Genomic DNA, 15,610 nt, shown 5'->3' with positions numbered 1-15,610 from the left:
TTAGATTTGAGTTGAATCTTCCTGTTGACTTCTTTGAGGTTCTATATGACATGTTTTGACCTAATTTGTTTGTGAAATGATAATGATGAATGATATGAATGTGAAACCACTTGGGTTTGTTTCTTAATTGTTTGAACTTGATTTTGGATAGCTTTCACTTGCTGTTTTGGATTTTTTATCTCCTTTTGACCCTAGGCTTGTCCTAGTGGTCTTGTTTCTCATGTTTGAGTTTGCTTTTCAGGTTAAGAAGCAAATGCTTCAAGGAGATTAATGCAAGTTGCTTGAGTTTGATTGATTATCATGAACTAACTTGTTTGTTTTGTAGGATGCTTAGCTCATATGCTTTGAGCTTTGTGCATTGCACATTTGACTGATTGTGTTGATCCTTATCTTATATTGGTTTTGAATTTGAGTTGTATACTGATTTTACTTGATTGATTTTAGGTACCATTAGTTTCTAATAGTTCTTTGAGAACTTGCATTGCTTTGCTTGATAGCATTTGCATTGAGGTAGAATCCTTTTTCTTCATGTAGTCTGGAAGACCTGGCCTGTTACTTGGCCAGGCAACTGTCTAAAGTCCTCCTTAAGAGGCGATGTTTGTGCGTGTTTACTTTTGTCCCAAGCAGGAAAAGTCCTTTAAATAAGGCAATTGGTAGAATCCAAGAGATATGTAACCTATCTCCTACTATTCTGTGTGTCACTCACCTTACTCACACCACATGTGTTGATGCATAGTGAGTAAAAGCCCAAGATCAATCGAGTCAATAACTTGTGGAGAGAGTTCCATCTTTCTGAACTCCCACACCTTCTGATATTCAATGCTCTCCCTGACCAGGGATAAGAGCCTGAGGCACACCCCTCATATCCTTTCATCTGCTTCACCTTGGCTCTCAATGTCAAGGTTAAGAGCACCATTAACCCTATTCCAGTTGGCTTTAGTGCCTACCCTTTGTATGAGCCTAATTGTTTGGTTATAGTGTGTGATGAATGACTTTGATTGATTGATTACTTAATCCATTTATACATGTCTGCTTGCATGCTTTGTGCATTTATCATCATTAATTGCTCATTAGTGCATGATCATTTCATTTGTCTTTGTGACATATCTTTGTTGTTTGCCCATTGAGGACAATTGTAAGACCATTCATTGGCCATTGTTCCTATGATATGGAAGTGAGTATAAGACCATTTCATTGGCCACTCATCTTCTCTTTGCTTGATGCATTTATTTGTTGTATGTGAGGATGCAATTATAAGTCCATGTAATTAGGCATTTGTTTTCCTATGATCATATGTTGGAGGTTAGAGTAAGCTCATATAGATTGGCATCTGACATCCAAGTGTTTGCTTTGTCTTTGTTGGAGATTGGTATAAGTCCAGATAGATTGGCATCCGGTATCCACTTTTTATTTCTTTATTGAGGAGATTGGTATAAGTCCATAGAGTGGCCTCTGATATCCGGTTTTGTTTTAGGAGATTGGTATAAGTCCAGTGATTGGCATCCGGTATCCGCTTTGTTGACTTTCTTCCTTTGCTTTGCTTGTTTGTTATTGCTCATTGTCTATTCCAAAGGACACACTTGAATCATATTCTATATGATTTCAAGAGGTGAACCTTCTAGGAAGTTTTACACTCCGTCTTCATCCATTCATCCATTTTGTCCTAAACCTTTTCACACATTACTTTCAAAACTTGAGATAAATATTGTGCAAACATCTTCATGCTTTCAAATTAGAAACCTGGACCCTAAGTCCTTGACTTTTCAAACTCCATTTCATAATACTTCTTTTGAATCAATATTAATCATACTTTGACCCTCCTTTTGTGAATAATCATGATCAATTAATTTCACCCATTCAATGGTTTTGTGGCTTTGTCCATTCTTGTTAAGTTTTCATACATTAGCCATAGGTTTGATTTATCCTAGTTGGTTGATGTTAATCTTACCTATTTGTCCTTAGTTGATTGAATTGTAAGTCTCCCTTGCTTATTATAGGGTTAACCCCTCACTAGCAAGTTGAAGCTTTTCTCACATGGTGGACTCGTTGTTTGTATAAGGTTGAGTTTTCTCCCGTGGATAACGTAAGACCTTAGGGCTTGTGTTTAAAATTGAATCCACTAACTTTTGGAAATATTTTAGCCGAACTACGGCGTTTTGATCCTTACCTTTGATGGAAGGTACGTAGGCAACGGGTTCATCCGTTCGAACACAAAAACAATAAAAATTGTATATTCTTTTCTCATCATCCCACTCATGTTTGCACAATAAATATTTCATAACAAATAACAATTTTATACAACAAGTGTGAAAAGGGCTCCCTAGGAGTACCTAGGACGTAGTGGGTACCTAACACCTTCCCATTGCGTAATTTACCCCTTACCCAGACTCTCTGATCTTTTTCATTGGTTTTCTATGTGTAAACTTCTTAGGCTTTTGTTCGATTTTTAGCTAGTCCTTTGGATAAATAAAAGTGCGATGGCGACTCGATTCATTGTATGCTTTGCTTATGGTTTAATCAATAGACCATATAGCGACGAATACACCGCTAGACACCTGACAGACTGTCCTGAAAGTAATGGATGAGCAATTGGTCGTTGTCGGTCTGAGTCGACATCTTCCTGGCATACATGACCAGGTGGCTGAGAGGACAAGTATTTCCTTTGTATTTTTCAAAGTCAGGAACCTTGAATTTCACAGGGATCTTCACATTGGGAACCAAGCAGAGTTCGGCAGCAGACTTGCCGAAAAGATCCTTCCCTCTTAGAGTTTTCAATTCCTTGCGAAGCTCAAGAAATTGATCGTTCATAGCGTCCATCTTCTCATAGACATCCGGGCCTTCAGATGGCTCAGAATGATAGATGGTGTCGTCTACTCTGGGCATAGTATGCACGACAGGAGGAGGAACAGCAAGGACCAGGCTAGATGCCGACATAGAAACAAAGGTAGGAGCAGGACCCTCGGGCATGAAATTGGGAGGCATCCCCCACGGGAATCCGGCTGGCATGGCCGTTGGAGCAAAGTGTACACTGGCTGCAGGCACAGTTGAGGAGACGATCTTAGAGATGACTGTCCTCTGGGGAGGAGTTGAAGGTGTCGGAGAAGACTGGCTCTGGGCAGCCAAGAATTATTCCATCAAGGCACTTAATCTGGCCACTTCCTTTTTTAGCTCGCGGTTCTCTTGTTCTAGATGATCCATCAGTCTTGAAATGTTGGCTCTGGTGTAGTACCGGTGAGTCAGCTTGTCTTTGAAATAAATGAAGAACACAGAGTTAGACCACAGGACAAGAAACCGGGAACAAAATCTGCTTATGCACATGATGCATACAATGCTTGTGCATATGATTTTTCTTTTATTTTCAAAGGAACTTTTAGGGTTCTATTTGAATTTTTTTGGAAATATTAAACATTTATCACATATGGAAATATCATATCAAATAATATCGGGAAAAGAAGTACAACATTGTCAATCATATACAAGAGAAAAGGAAAATAATCATCCTATGGATCCCTAGAAACAATCATCTAAAGCTCGGGACACAGGAAGATAGGATGCACGAAGCCTCTTCACCTCCCTCTCGTAGGCTACCTCCATATCTGCCTTCTCCTTGGCGAGTCGATCATACTTCCTTTTCCAAAACCTGGAAAACTGAGGAAGTAGAGAAGTCCATGCATCATCATGATCATCAATAATCTGATGTTCGAGGAACTCTATCAAAGCGTCTTTCTCCTTGATCTGCTGAAGCAACTCTTCTCTTTCACGGATCCAAGCACATGATCGGTCTTCGTCTCTCAACTCCTCTACTTCTTGGTTAGGGAGGGTTGAAGGTCCAGCCATAACCATAGCTGTAGGTCTTGGATACTCGTAAGGCATGAGATACTTAGACGCTCTCTTCCTCACCCAAGCCGTATAAGGCTCCATAGCAACACAATTCTTAGGACCCAACTCTTTCCTTCCTTTCTTATGAATCTTGCGCCAAGCCCGGACCATTCTTCCCTTCAAGCCTTGGGGATCTTTACCCTCCTGAAAGAACACACCCTCTAACAGAATGTTATTAGGTTTATCCTTTAAGGGGAACCCAAGCTGACGACGTGCCAAAATAGGGTTGTAGTTAATCCCACCACATGTACCAAGAAGAGGTACATTGGAGAATTCACCACAAGAGTCAATAATCTGCACACCATCATACACACGGTTATACCAAGAGATATCATCATTAGTGAGAGACATAAGTCTCGTGGACCACCGTAGACATCCCTTGTTCTCCTTGAAGGCGGCCGTCTGCGGTAAGTGAGAAATAAACCACTTATACAATAGAGGCGAACAACACACAATGGCACCACCACCCTTTGCATTCCTCATATGCAAAGAGAAATAGGTATCATCCAACAGAGTCGGAATGGGATTAAGAGTAGAGAAAATCCTAATAGCATTCACATCCACAAACTTGTCGATGTTGGGGAACAATACCAATCCATAGATGAGAAGTACAAATATGGCTTCAAAGGCATCCTCACATATGGCCTTCCCATACACAGTAGCTTGAGCAATGAGGAACTCAGAAGGGAGACCTTGAATTCCACCTTTGGTAGTCATATGAGCACCAACCAGAGATTCATCTATGTGCAACATGTCAGCTATCTCTTGAGAAGTAGGAATACTCTCTAGGCCATTGAACGGAAACTGGTCTAGAATCGGTATACCCATGAGGTAGGCATACTCCTCAAGTGTAGGTAAATGGTGAAAATCCGGAAACGTGAAGCAACGATACAAAGGATCATAAAACTGCACCAATACACTCATCAAGTCTGGTTGTCTGAAACTGTACTTCTTCGTATTCCTTCTTTGTCTTGCCATGTCTGAAAATTTTGCAAATAAACCCCTTGAGTTCCTTGATAATTTCTTTATTATTTTGATGACATGGGTGCAAATGGGTGCATGAATGCATGAATGCAACAATCACACTCAAGGATCAAGCAAAGCACACCAAACAAAGGTCATGGGATGGATCATATCATCCTTAATATCAATCATCCATTTTGGTGGATTATGGTTTACACCTTATCAACACCCAAGTTCCATTGATATTAAGGATACACGAACGTATTAACCCTGAATCAAGGGTTTGTTGCAAGTCACGGGCATGGAGTCTCGGTTAAGAACCACTCAAAGAGAGTGTGCTAGGGTTTAAACCTGCCAAACATGTTCTACAAGAGGTTCCCATAGTCATCATCCCATCTTTCGGATATTATCGGAGAAACGACTACTCGTATTCCAAAAATATTCTCAAGAGAGACTCTTATGAGTGTAGTATTGCGTAACAATCGTATCAAATCTTACACTTGAACGACTTCCGCAATACATCCTAAGAATAGGCCAAGATGGGCTTGGTAAACTAAGGTCCTTGACTTCTAAGGTCTCTATTGGAAAGAGTAATGTCTAACCACAACTTACTTGTGTGACATTATTGATCCCAACATGACCTTCACCAACTGAATGGACTTGCAAGTCAACTTGCTAAGGAATAACTCCACAAAAGTCAACAAGACTATGCCATTCTCCTATCCTAAGTGCACTCGAGTCCGGGTATAGAACTCATCTCACAAAGATCACCAAGCATACAAGGAATTAATATCAAGCAAATCAATCATTACATACAATACAGTAATCCCAAATTGCACAAAAATATGTCACAAAACAATACAATACAACAAGAATGAAAAGTTGGCAAAACCTACTAGGAAAATGATCCCCAGCAGAGTCGCCACTTTTCTGTAGCGGGGTATTCGTTACCATTAGAGATATTGACTGAATCCAAGGTAAATCATACAAGTCGAGTCGCCACCGCACTTCTATTTATCCAAAGGAATGGTTAGAAAGCGAACAAGAACCTAATAGTTTTAACAAAAAAACTAGTAAAAGAAAATAGAGATCTGGGTAAGGGGGTTGGTTATGCAATGGGAAGGTTGAAATTCTAGTTATCAGACTTTGGATGTCACACGGGTTGTTATGACATCCAATTCTTCACAGACAGGAATTATGCAGAACTTAAAAGTAAGTGCAGTAAATAACACAAGTAATTGTTTACCCAGTTCAGTCCAACATGACCTACATCTGGGGGCTACCAAGCCAGGGAGGAAATCCACTATTAGTAGTATCAATTCAAAGCTAAACTCACCCGTTTACAACTTATCACTTAATCCCTACCCAATGCAATTTCAATCTTACACTAAGATCAGAGTTCCTACTCACTCCCCCTCAATCACCTCAGTGATTACTATCTTTAAACAATATTAAAGACAAGTTGAAGTCACACTTTAAACAACTCTTGATTGTGCTTCACAGCTTTAATCAAGATACACAACACTCACGCTTAAAAGCTTTGAGCGACACAACACTTACAACTCAATGAACACCCTATGCCACAACAATCATCTACTTGATAATGGCTTGGCTTACAAGATACGTCTAATACAAGACTCACAAAAATACAACAGTGAAGTATGATGGACACACAAAATCTTCACGCCTCAAAATCCCCGAAACTGAATGAAGGAACGCCTTCCTTTTTATATTGCAGTACCTGGGATTTTGCACCTGTATTCTCCTGAATTTAAGGTCACACGAGTTCCCATAAATTCAACATTTAGGTTACTAACAAATAGGCTATTTGTTAGGTTCATTAAATGTAACTTGGTTGTTGGTTTCCTGGTTTTTCTCTAAGCTGTTGACTTCCTGAAGAATAGCCCAAGATAAGCTGAAACAGAAAACTGAACAACCTACAATATAGCATATGCTGTCCGGAATGAATGTCACGACATTCAGCTTGACATCAAGGTCCATATGCTGAGTCTGTTTTTCCAGAAAACAGACTGTACAATTTTGCTGACCTGTACATGATCAAAATGACCATACTACAGTAACAACTTACATTAATAAATGTTAAAGTGTCCAACTTAACATTTACACATTTGGCCTTAAGTTAGTTCTGTTATTCTCTTGAAGAACAAACTAAGTTACATGCTGAAGTATAGCAGAACACCACTCTGTCTAATGTTCAGTAGCTGCTGTCAGTGATGAATGTCATAACATCCAATTTGACATTCAGTCAGTAGGCCTTATGCCAGGTCTAGTCTTTCCTTGATAACCAGACTGGAAATAAATACTAAGTTCTAACAGAACACCAGCTGTTCTATTTCTTAGTATCTGTTGACAGGTATGAATGTCACAGCATCCAGTTTGACATTCAATAAATCCTTTGTTAGCTAATCCTGCAGTAACTACTCAAGTGTGTCATGACATCAGTCAAGACATCAGAGTACAGTTAGATATTCTAACCTACAATGTAGTGACACATACATACTATGTCATGACATCAGTCAAGACATTTGTAACCAGCTAGTGTTTTACCATATAATGCAGCCAATTAAACACCTACAAACTCCCCCTTTGGCAAATTTTTGGCTAAAACACTTTGATCCCCATAACAGAGTTCATAGCAGCGGAATCACACACCTAGCAGGAAATAATACTAGCTAATACACTCAGAGTGGCAGCACACTCACACACATGGAAGTTAAAAAAAAACTTCACACAGCAGCACACACATACAGAAGTTAAATCTAAACTTCAACACACAGCAGCTGCAGGGGAGGGAATCTGTCACGAGAGTCTGTTGTAGAGACCTACTCTGTTTGTCAGGGGTGGTGGTTATTACTCCCCCTTTTTGTCAAAAATGTTGCCAAAGACAACAACAAAACCAGAGAATAATGAAAGAGTTATAGACTTGGTTTTACTTCACAGTTTCAACCAAGTTAGCATCCACTTGATCTTGCTTCACAGCTTTGATCAAGTAAGCACCCACTTTTGCTTTACAGTAGGTACCACCATATCAGATGCCATGATTTTGTTTCTGACATCCAGAACCACTCCTGCATGAACAACATCCTTGAACTCCTGCAGGTACATTGGCCTTATCACGGAAGGTTGTCTCCTTACCCTCTTGTAGCCACACTTGTTGCAAGTAGCATAGCTGTGATCTGTTGACCAATCAGAGCATAGTACCAATTGTTTAATACGCAGAGATATTAAACAATACATCCCAAACATCAGTGGTTGCTATAAGGTCTCAGAGAGACATATTCCCAGTTTGCTCCTTAAGTTTTCAAACTGAGTAGCATCCAGAGCCTTTGTAAATATGTCAGCCAGTTGAAGGTCTGTGGCTACATGTACCAAGGTGATCACCTTGTCTTCCACCAGATCTTTGATGAAGTGGTGCCTAATGTCAATGTGTTCGGTCCTGCTGTGTTGGATGGGATTCTTGGAGATATTGATGGCACTGAGATTATCACAGAACAATGTCATAACATTTTGAGTGACATTGTACTCAATGAGCACCTGTTTCATCCAAACCAGTTGGGAAGATTTGCTTCCAGCAGCTATGTATTCAGCCTCTGCAGTGGACAGAGAAACACAATTCTGCTTCTTGCTGAACCAAGATATGAGATTGTCTCCTAAGAAGAAACATCCACCTGATGTGCTTTTTCTGTCATCAGCACTCCCAGCCCAGTCAGCATCACAGTACCCAGATAGGACAGGTTCAGACCCATGTGAATACAGCATCCCAGAGTCACAAGTCCCATTGATGTACTTGAGAATCCTTTTGACTTGATTCAAGTGGCTCACTTTAGGCTCTGCTTGGTATCTAGCACATACTCCAACTGCATAAGAAATGTCAGGTCTACTTGCAGTTAGGTAAAGTAGGCTTCCTATCATGCTTCTATACAAGCATTGATCAACACCAGGTCCTTCATCATCTTTGGTTAACTTCAGATGAGTAGGTGGAGGAGTCCTCTTGTGCCTAGCATTATCCATACCAAACTTCTTAACTATGTTCTTGGCATACTTGCTTTGGGAGAGAAACATAGAGTCCTCCATTTGGTTTACTTGCATTCCAAGGAAATAGGTTAGTTCTCCAACTAGACTCATTTCAAACTCAGATTGCATCTGGTGAACAAATTGTTGACCCATTTGTTCTGACATTCCACCAAAGACTATATCATCCACATAGATTTGAGCAATCATGATTTTGCCGTCTTCATCCTTCACAAACAAGGTTTTATCTATTCCACCTTTTCTGTATCCATTTGAGGTCAGAAATTCGGTCAACCTCTCATACCATGCTCTAGGTGCTTGTTTCAACCCATACAAGGCTTTCCTCAACTTGTATACATGCTTAGGTTGGTTAGGATCACAGAACCCTTTAGGTTGTTCCACAAAGACTTCTTCATTCAAGTAGCCATTCAAGAATGCACTCTTCACGTCCATTTGGAATACTTTAAACTTCAGGATGCATGCTACCCCTAACATCAATTTGATGGACTCAAGCCTAGCCACAGGAGCAAATGTCTCATCAAAATCTACCCCTTCAACTTGAGTGTATCCTTGAGCCACTAGTCTTGCCTTGTTCCTAGTAATTACTCCTTTCTCATCAGATTTGTTTTTGTAGATCCACTTGGTACCAATGATGTTGGTCCCTTCAGGTCTTGGAACTAGCTCCCAAACTTCATTCCTTTTGAACTGCTCAAGTTCCTCTTGCATGGCAATGATCCAGTATTCATCAATCAGGGCTTCTTTCACATTTTTTGGTTCAACCTTGGATACAAAGCAGAAATTTGAGCTTATTCCCCGTGACCTGGTAGTCACACCACTATTGGGATCCCCTATGATAAGATCCTTAGGGTGGTCTTTCTGAATTCTGATAGATGGCGCTTTGGTGGTTGCATCTACTTCACATTCAGGAGGAGGTTCCTCTACTTCTTCAGACTTGACAGGAATGTCAGTTGAACTGTCAAGGAATGTTTCAACATCCTCCATGACATCGGTTCCTTCCTCTTTATCGTCCACAATAACATTTATGGATTCCATCAGGACATTGGTCCTGTAGTTGAACACTCTGTAGGCTCTGCTGTTAGTTGAGTATCCCAGAAATATGCCCTCATCACTTTTCGGATCTAGCTTTCTTCTCTGTTCACGATCTGTGAGAATGTAGCATTTACTTCCAAAGATATGAAAGTACTTCACAGTAGGTTTTCTGCCTTTCCATATTTCATACAGAGTGGAGGAGGTTCCTTTTCTCAAGGTGACTCTGTTGTGAACATAGCACGCGGTATTCATTGCTTCAGCCCAAAAGTGCATGGGGAGCTTCTTTGCATGAATCATTGCTCTGGCAGATTCTTGAATAGTTCTATTTTTTCTTTCAACTATCCCATTCTGCTGGGGAGTTATAGGGGAGGAGAACTCATGACTTATTCCTTCAGACGAGCAAAACTCATCAAACTTGGAGTTCTTGAACTCCGTACCATGATCACTCCTAATTCGGACCACACAACTGTCCTTTTCCCTTTGAAGTCTGACGCACAGGTCTTTGAAGACATCGAATGTATCTGACTTCTCTCTGATGAAGCTTATCCACGTGTATCTGGAATGGTCATCAATCACCACGTAGGCATATCTCTTCCCACCAAGACTTTCAACCTGCATAGGTCCCATTAAGTCCATATGCAACAGTTCCGGAACTCTGGAAGTTGTAGGATGTCCCAGCTTCGGATGTGACATCTTGGTTTGCTTGCCCACTTGGCATTCACCACAGACTCTTCCTTCATCAATAAGCAGCTTTGGGATCCCTCTGACTGCTTCCTTGGATATAATCTTCTTCATTCCCCTTAAGTGGAGATGTCCAAGACGTCTATGCCACATCTTCACCTCCTGTTCTTCCTTGGTTGAGGAGCATATTGTAGAAAAGTTAGAGACTTTAGGTTCCCACAGATAACAGTTATCTTTGGACCTGGTTCCTCTCATAACTTCCTGATTGTCACCATTAGCCACAATGCAAAGCTCCTTAGTAAACTGAACATGAAACCCTTGATCACACAGCTGACTTATGCTGATGAGGTTTGCAGTTAGTCCTCTTACTAACAACACATTATTCAGTTTTGGAACTCTAGAGCAGTCCAGCTTACCCACACCTTTTATTTTACCTTTGGCACCATCCCCAAAGGTCACAGAGCTGGTAGTGTGAGGTTGAATATCCACCAGAAGATTTTCCATACCAGTCATATGTCTTGAGCACCCACTGTCAAAGTACCAGTCTTCTCTGGTAGAGGCCCTTAGAGCAGTGTGTGCTATCCTAGCATACCATTGATGCTTCTTGATGGGAACATAGCGCTTATATGGTTTATGCTTAGGCCTGACATGCGTGGCTTGGTTAGGGAAACCATGAATCCAGTAGTAGAAGGCTTTTATATGACCAAGCCTACCACAGTGGTGACACCTCCACTCCTGGTATTTCCTCTTCTGATGATCATTCATCCTAGTTCCTCGATGTTGAGACATTGGCTTTGACTTCCGCTTGAACTTCTGAACTTTTGCCTTTGGGCGTTTGTGTTCAGCTGAGGATCTTTTCCCAAATCCTAGGCCAGATTTGGTTCCAGACTGCTGTCCCACCTTTAGTATCTCTTCCAAGATGTCAGTTCCCTTATTCATCATTCTGATGGATTTGGTCATCTGATTCAGCTTGGAGGTCAGCAGGGCTATCTCACCATTTAGACCCTCTATGACAGACAGTTGCTTCTGTCTCTCATCTTCCAGTTCCTTAATGAGGTTCTTCTGTTTTTCTCCTTGTGCACGCACTTCTGCACTGGTGGTACGCAGCTTCTTATAGGCTGCAACAAGTTCATCAAAGGTCAGTTCATCTGCACTTGAGTCATCATCAGAGGCACAAACACTGGTTAGTGCAGTGACATGTTTGGCAGATTCTCCTTCAGATTCACTTTCAGAATCTCCTTCAGACCATATGATAGTTAGCCCCTTCTGTTTCATCTTGAGATAAGTAGGACATTCAGCTCTGACGTGTCCATACCCTTCACAACCATGACACTGGATTCCCTTGCCTTGGTTGAACTTTTCTTCAGAAGTTGATCTTTTCCTGATGTCAGATGGGATGTTCTTGACATTAGGTCTCCCTCTTTGATCAATCTTCTTCACGAACTTGTTGAACTGTCTCCGAAGCATGGCTAAGGCTTCTGATATACTTTCATCACCTTCAGTATATCCTGCTTCTGACTCCTCTTCAGCATTAGATACAAAAGTTATGCTTTTGTTCTTCTTTTCAGCATTCTCACACAAGCCCATTTCAAAGGTTTGGAGAGAACCAATGAGCTCATCCACCTTCATATTGCAGATGTCCTGTGCCTCCTCTATGGCTGTGACCTTCATAGCAAATCTCTTTGGCAGGGACCTGAGAATCTTTCTTACAAGTTTCTCTTCAGCCATTTTCTCACCTAGTCCACCAGAGGTGTTTGCAATTTCAAGAATATTCACGTGAAAGTCATGAATAGTCTCATCCTCTTTCATCCTCAGATTTTCAAACTTGGTGGTCAGCATCTAAAGTTTGGACATCTTCACCTTGGAAGTACCTTCATGTGTTACCTTGAGGGTATCCCAAACTTCCTTAGCTAGTTCACAGTGGTGTACCAGCCTGAAGATGTTCTTACTGATTCCATTGAACAATGCATTCAAGGCCTTGGAATTTCCAAGAGCTAATGCCTCTTGCTCCTTGTCCCACTCTTCTTCAGGAATCTGCACACTGACTCCATCTTCACCTGTCCTCATTGGATGTTCCCATCCTTTGTTGACAGCTCTCCAGACTTTGCTGTCTAGAGACCTTAAGAAGGCTATCATACGAGGCTTCCAGTCATCATAATTAGAGCCATCCAACATGGGTGGTCTGTTTGAGTGTCCTAAATCCTTCTCCATGGTACTAGAAAGTAACTTCCCTAGATCTCACCCAGAAATTCACAGGCAGGGTGACTCATCTGATGCCAATTGAAATTCTAGTTATCAGACTTTGAATGTCACACGGGTTGTTATGACATCCAATTCTGCACAGACAGGAATTATGCAGAACTTAAAAGTAAGTGCAGTAAATAACATAAGTAATTGTTTATCCAGTTCAGTCCAACAGACCTACATCTGGGGGCTACCAAGCCAGGGAGGAAATCCACTATTAGTAGTATCAATTCAAAGCTAAACTCACCCGTTTACAACTTATCACTTAATCCCTACCCAATGCAATTTCAATCTTACACTAAGATCAGAGTTCCTACTCACTCCCCCTCAATCACCTCAGTGATTACTATCTTTAAACAATATTAAAGACAAGTTGAAGTCACACTTCAAACAACTCTTGATTGTGCTTCACAACTTTAATCAAGATACACAGCACTCACGCTTAAAAGCTTTGAGCGACACAACACTTACAACTCAATGAACACCCTATGCCACAGCAATCATCTACTTGATAATGGCTTAGCTTACAAGATACGTCTAATACAAGACTCACAAAAATACAGCAATGAAGTATGATGGACACACAAAATCTTCACGCCTCAAAATCCCCGAAACTGAATGAAGGAACGCCTTCCTTTTTATATTGCAGTACCTGGGCTTTTGCACCTGTATTCTCCTGAATTTAAGGTCACACGAGTTCCCATAAATTCAACATTTAGGTTACTAACAAATAGGCAATTTGTTAGGTTCATTAAATGTAACTTGGTTGTTGGTTTCCTGGTTTTTCTCTAAGCTGTTGACTTCCTGAAGAATAGCCCAAGAAAAGCTGAAACAGAAAACTGAACAACCTACAATATAGCATATGTTGTCCGGAATGAATGTCACGACATTCAGCTTGACATCAAGGTCCATATGCTGAGTCTGTTTTTCCAGAAAACAGACTGTACAATTTTGTTTTTCCAGACATCAGTCAAGACATCAGAGTACAGTTAGATATTCTAACCTACAATGTAGTCACACATACATACTATGTCATGACATCAGTCAAGACATTTGTAACGAGCTAGTGTTTTACCATATAATGCAGCCATTTAAACACCTACAAAGGTGTTAGGCACCCAAAACATCCTAGGTACTCCTAGGGAGCCCTTTTCATACTTGTTGCAAGGTCGTTGTTTTGTGAAAATTTTGTTTGTGCAAACATGATTGAAGAGATGAGAGGAGAATGTACAAGTTTATTTACATTTTGTGTTTGGATGGATAAACCCACTGCCTACGTACCATCTTATAAAAAGATTAGGATCAAAACCTCGTAGTTCGGGGTAAAAATCTCAAAAAAACAAGTTGGTGAATTGATTGGGCCAAAAGCCTTAAGGTCTTTTGTTATCAAAGGGAGAAAACTCAACCAAACCACAAATCCACCATGTGAGGATAGCTTCAACATGCTAATGAGGGGTTAACCCTATAATAAGCATGGAAGACTCAATGTCCATCACTAAGGATATAGGTGAGTATTACATCTACCACAAAGATAACTCAAACCTAATAGCTAAAGGTTATGAAAGATTTTGATTAAGAAAGTGGCTATTGGAACCACAAAAAAACACTTGAATGGGTTATATTTACCAATTAGAAGTATATACAAAAATGGTCAAAGTTGACTTAAAGATTCAATTCAAAATAAGTGTTATGAAAAGAAAGTTTGAAAATCCAAAGCATAAGGCTTAGGTTTCTAATGTTTGAAAACAATAGTTAAATGTTTGCACAAAAAGTTTTGGCTTGGGTTAGAGTGGAGAGAAGAAGTAGAAGGGCTAAATCCTAACTAAAGCAAAAAGAGAAAGGATAAAGAAACAAAACCACAATGGAGTCCCTCTCTTGAGATCATATTGATGATCCAAGTATCTCCCATCCTTTGGAATAAGCAATCACAAAAAAGCATAAGCAATCAAACAAGTCTCCTAAGAGATCCTCAAGGTATCTTATGTCTTTCACTTTGGATGAACATGGCAATGGTCCTTCAATTAAGCTCAAACAAAACTCCCTAGCACAAAAGCACACACATCAAAAGTTTCATGAAGTAAAACAAGAATGGACAAGAGCGAGTTTAGAAATTTGGTCCCTCTAATCCATCTTCATCATTAAGGTCCATTTACTCCAATTTTGCATAAGGAAAGTGTAACACCCTTCTACCCAAACGACATATTTAAATATATTATCAGAGTACAACATGTAGAAGAGTTTACATTTCTTACAACATAACACTTATTGCATTACAACATAAAACATATTATTTAATATTTAAAACTTCGCAGCGGACAACAACATTATTATTACAATTCATAATAATATTTCAACATTATCTCAACAAAACATCTCAACATTTAGTCATCATAAACAACGTAATTAATAACCAACTATCTATCGAATCCCATAACCCCGGTGTCACATGACCAGAGCATTTGACTCGACTCTATAGAATAACTCTACACTTATTCTTCAAACCTCAACAATAGCTACTCCGCTTTATCTGCACATTGCTCATCATAGATGAACATAAACACATGCAGAAGGGGTGAGAATTACATTATTAAATAATAATATAACGACAGAATTATAAACATAAATATATTTCACATATGCCAACACAGCTCATCATATTCATCATAATCACATACTCATGAATATCAACAAATCAACATATCAAATGCAATGCACACACCCATGCATGACTCAACACGACTCGGTATACCCATTTTGTGAC

Source organism: Lathyrus oleraceus, chromosome 7, assembly GCF_024323335.1.
Source record: "Lathyrus oleraceus cultivar Zhongwan6 chromosome 7, CAAS_Psat_ZW6_1.0, whole genome shotgun sequence".
Taxonomy (NCBI): domain Eukaryota; kingdom Viridiplantae; phylum Streptophyta; class Magnoliopsida; order Fabales; family Fabaceae; genus Lathyrus; species Lathyrus oleraceus.
The sequence above is the reverse complement of the archived record's forward strand: the minus strand, read 5'-3'. Positions refer to the sequence as shown.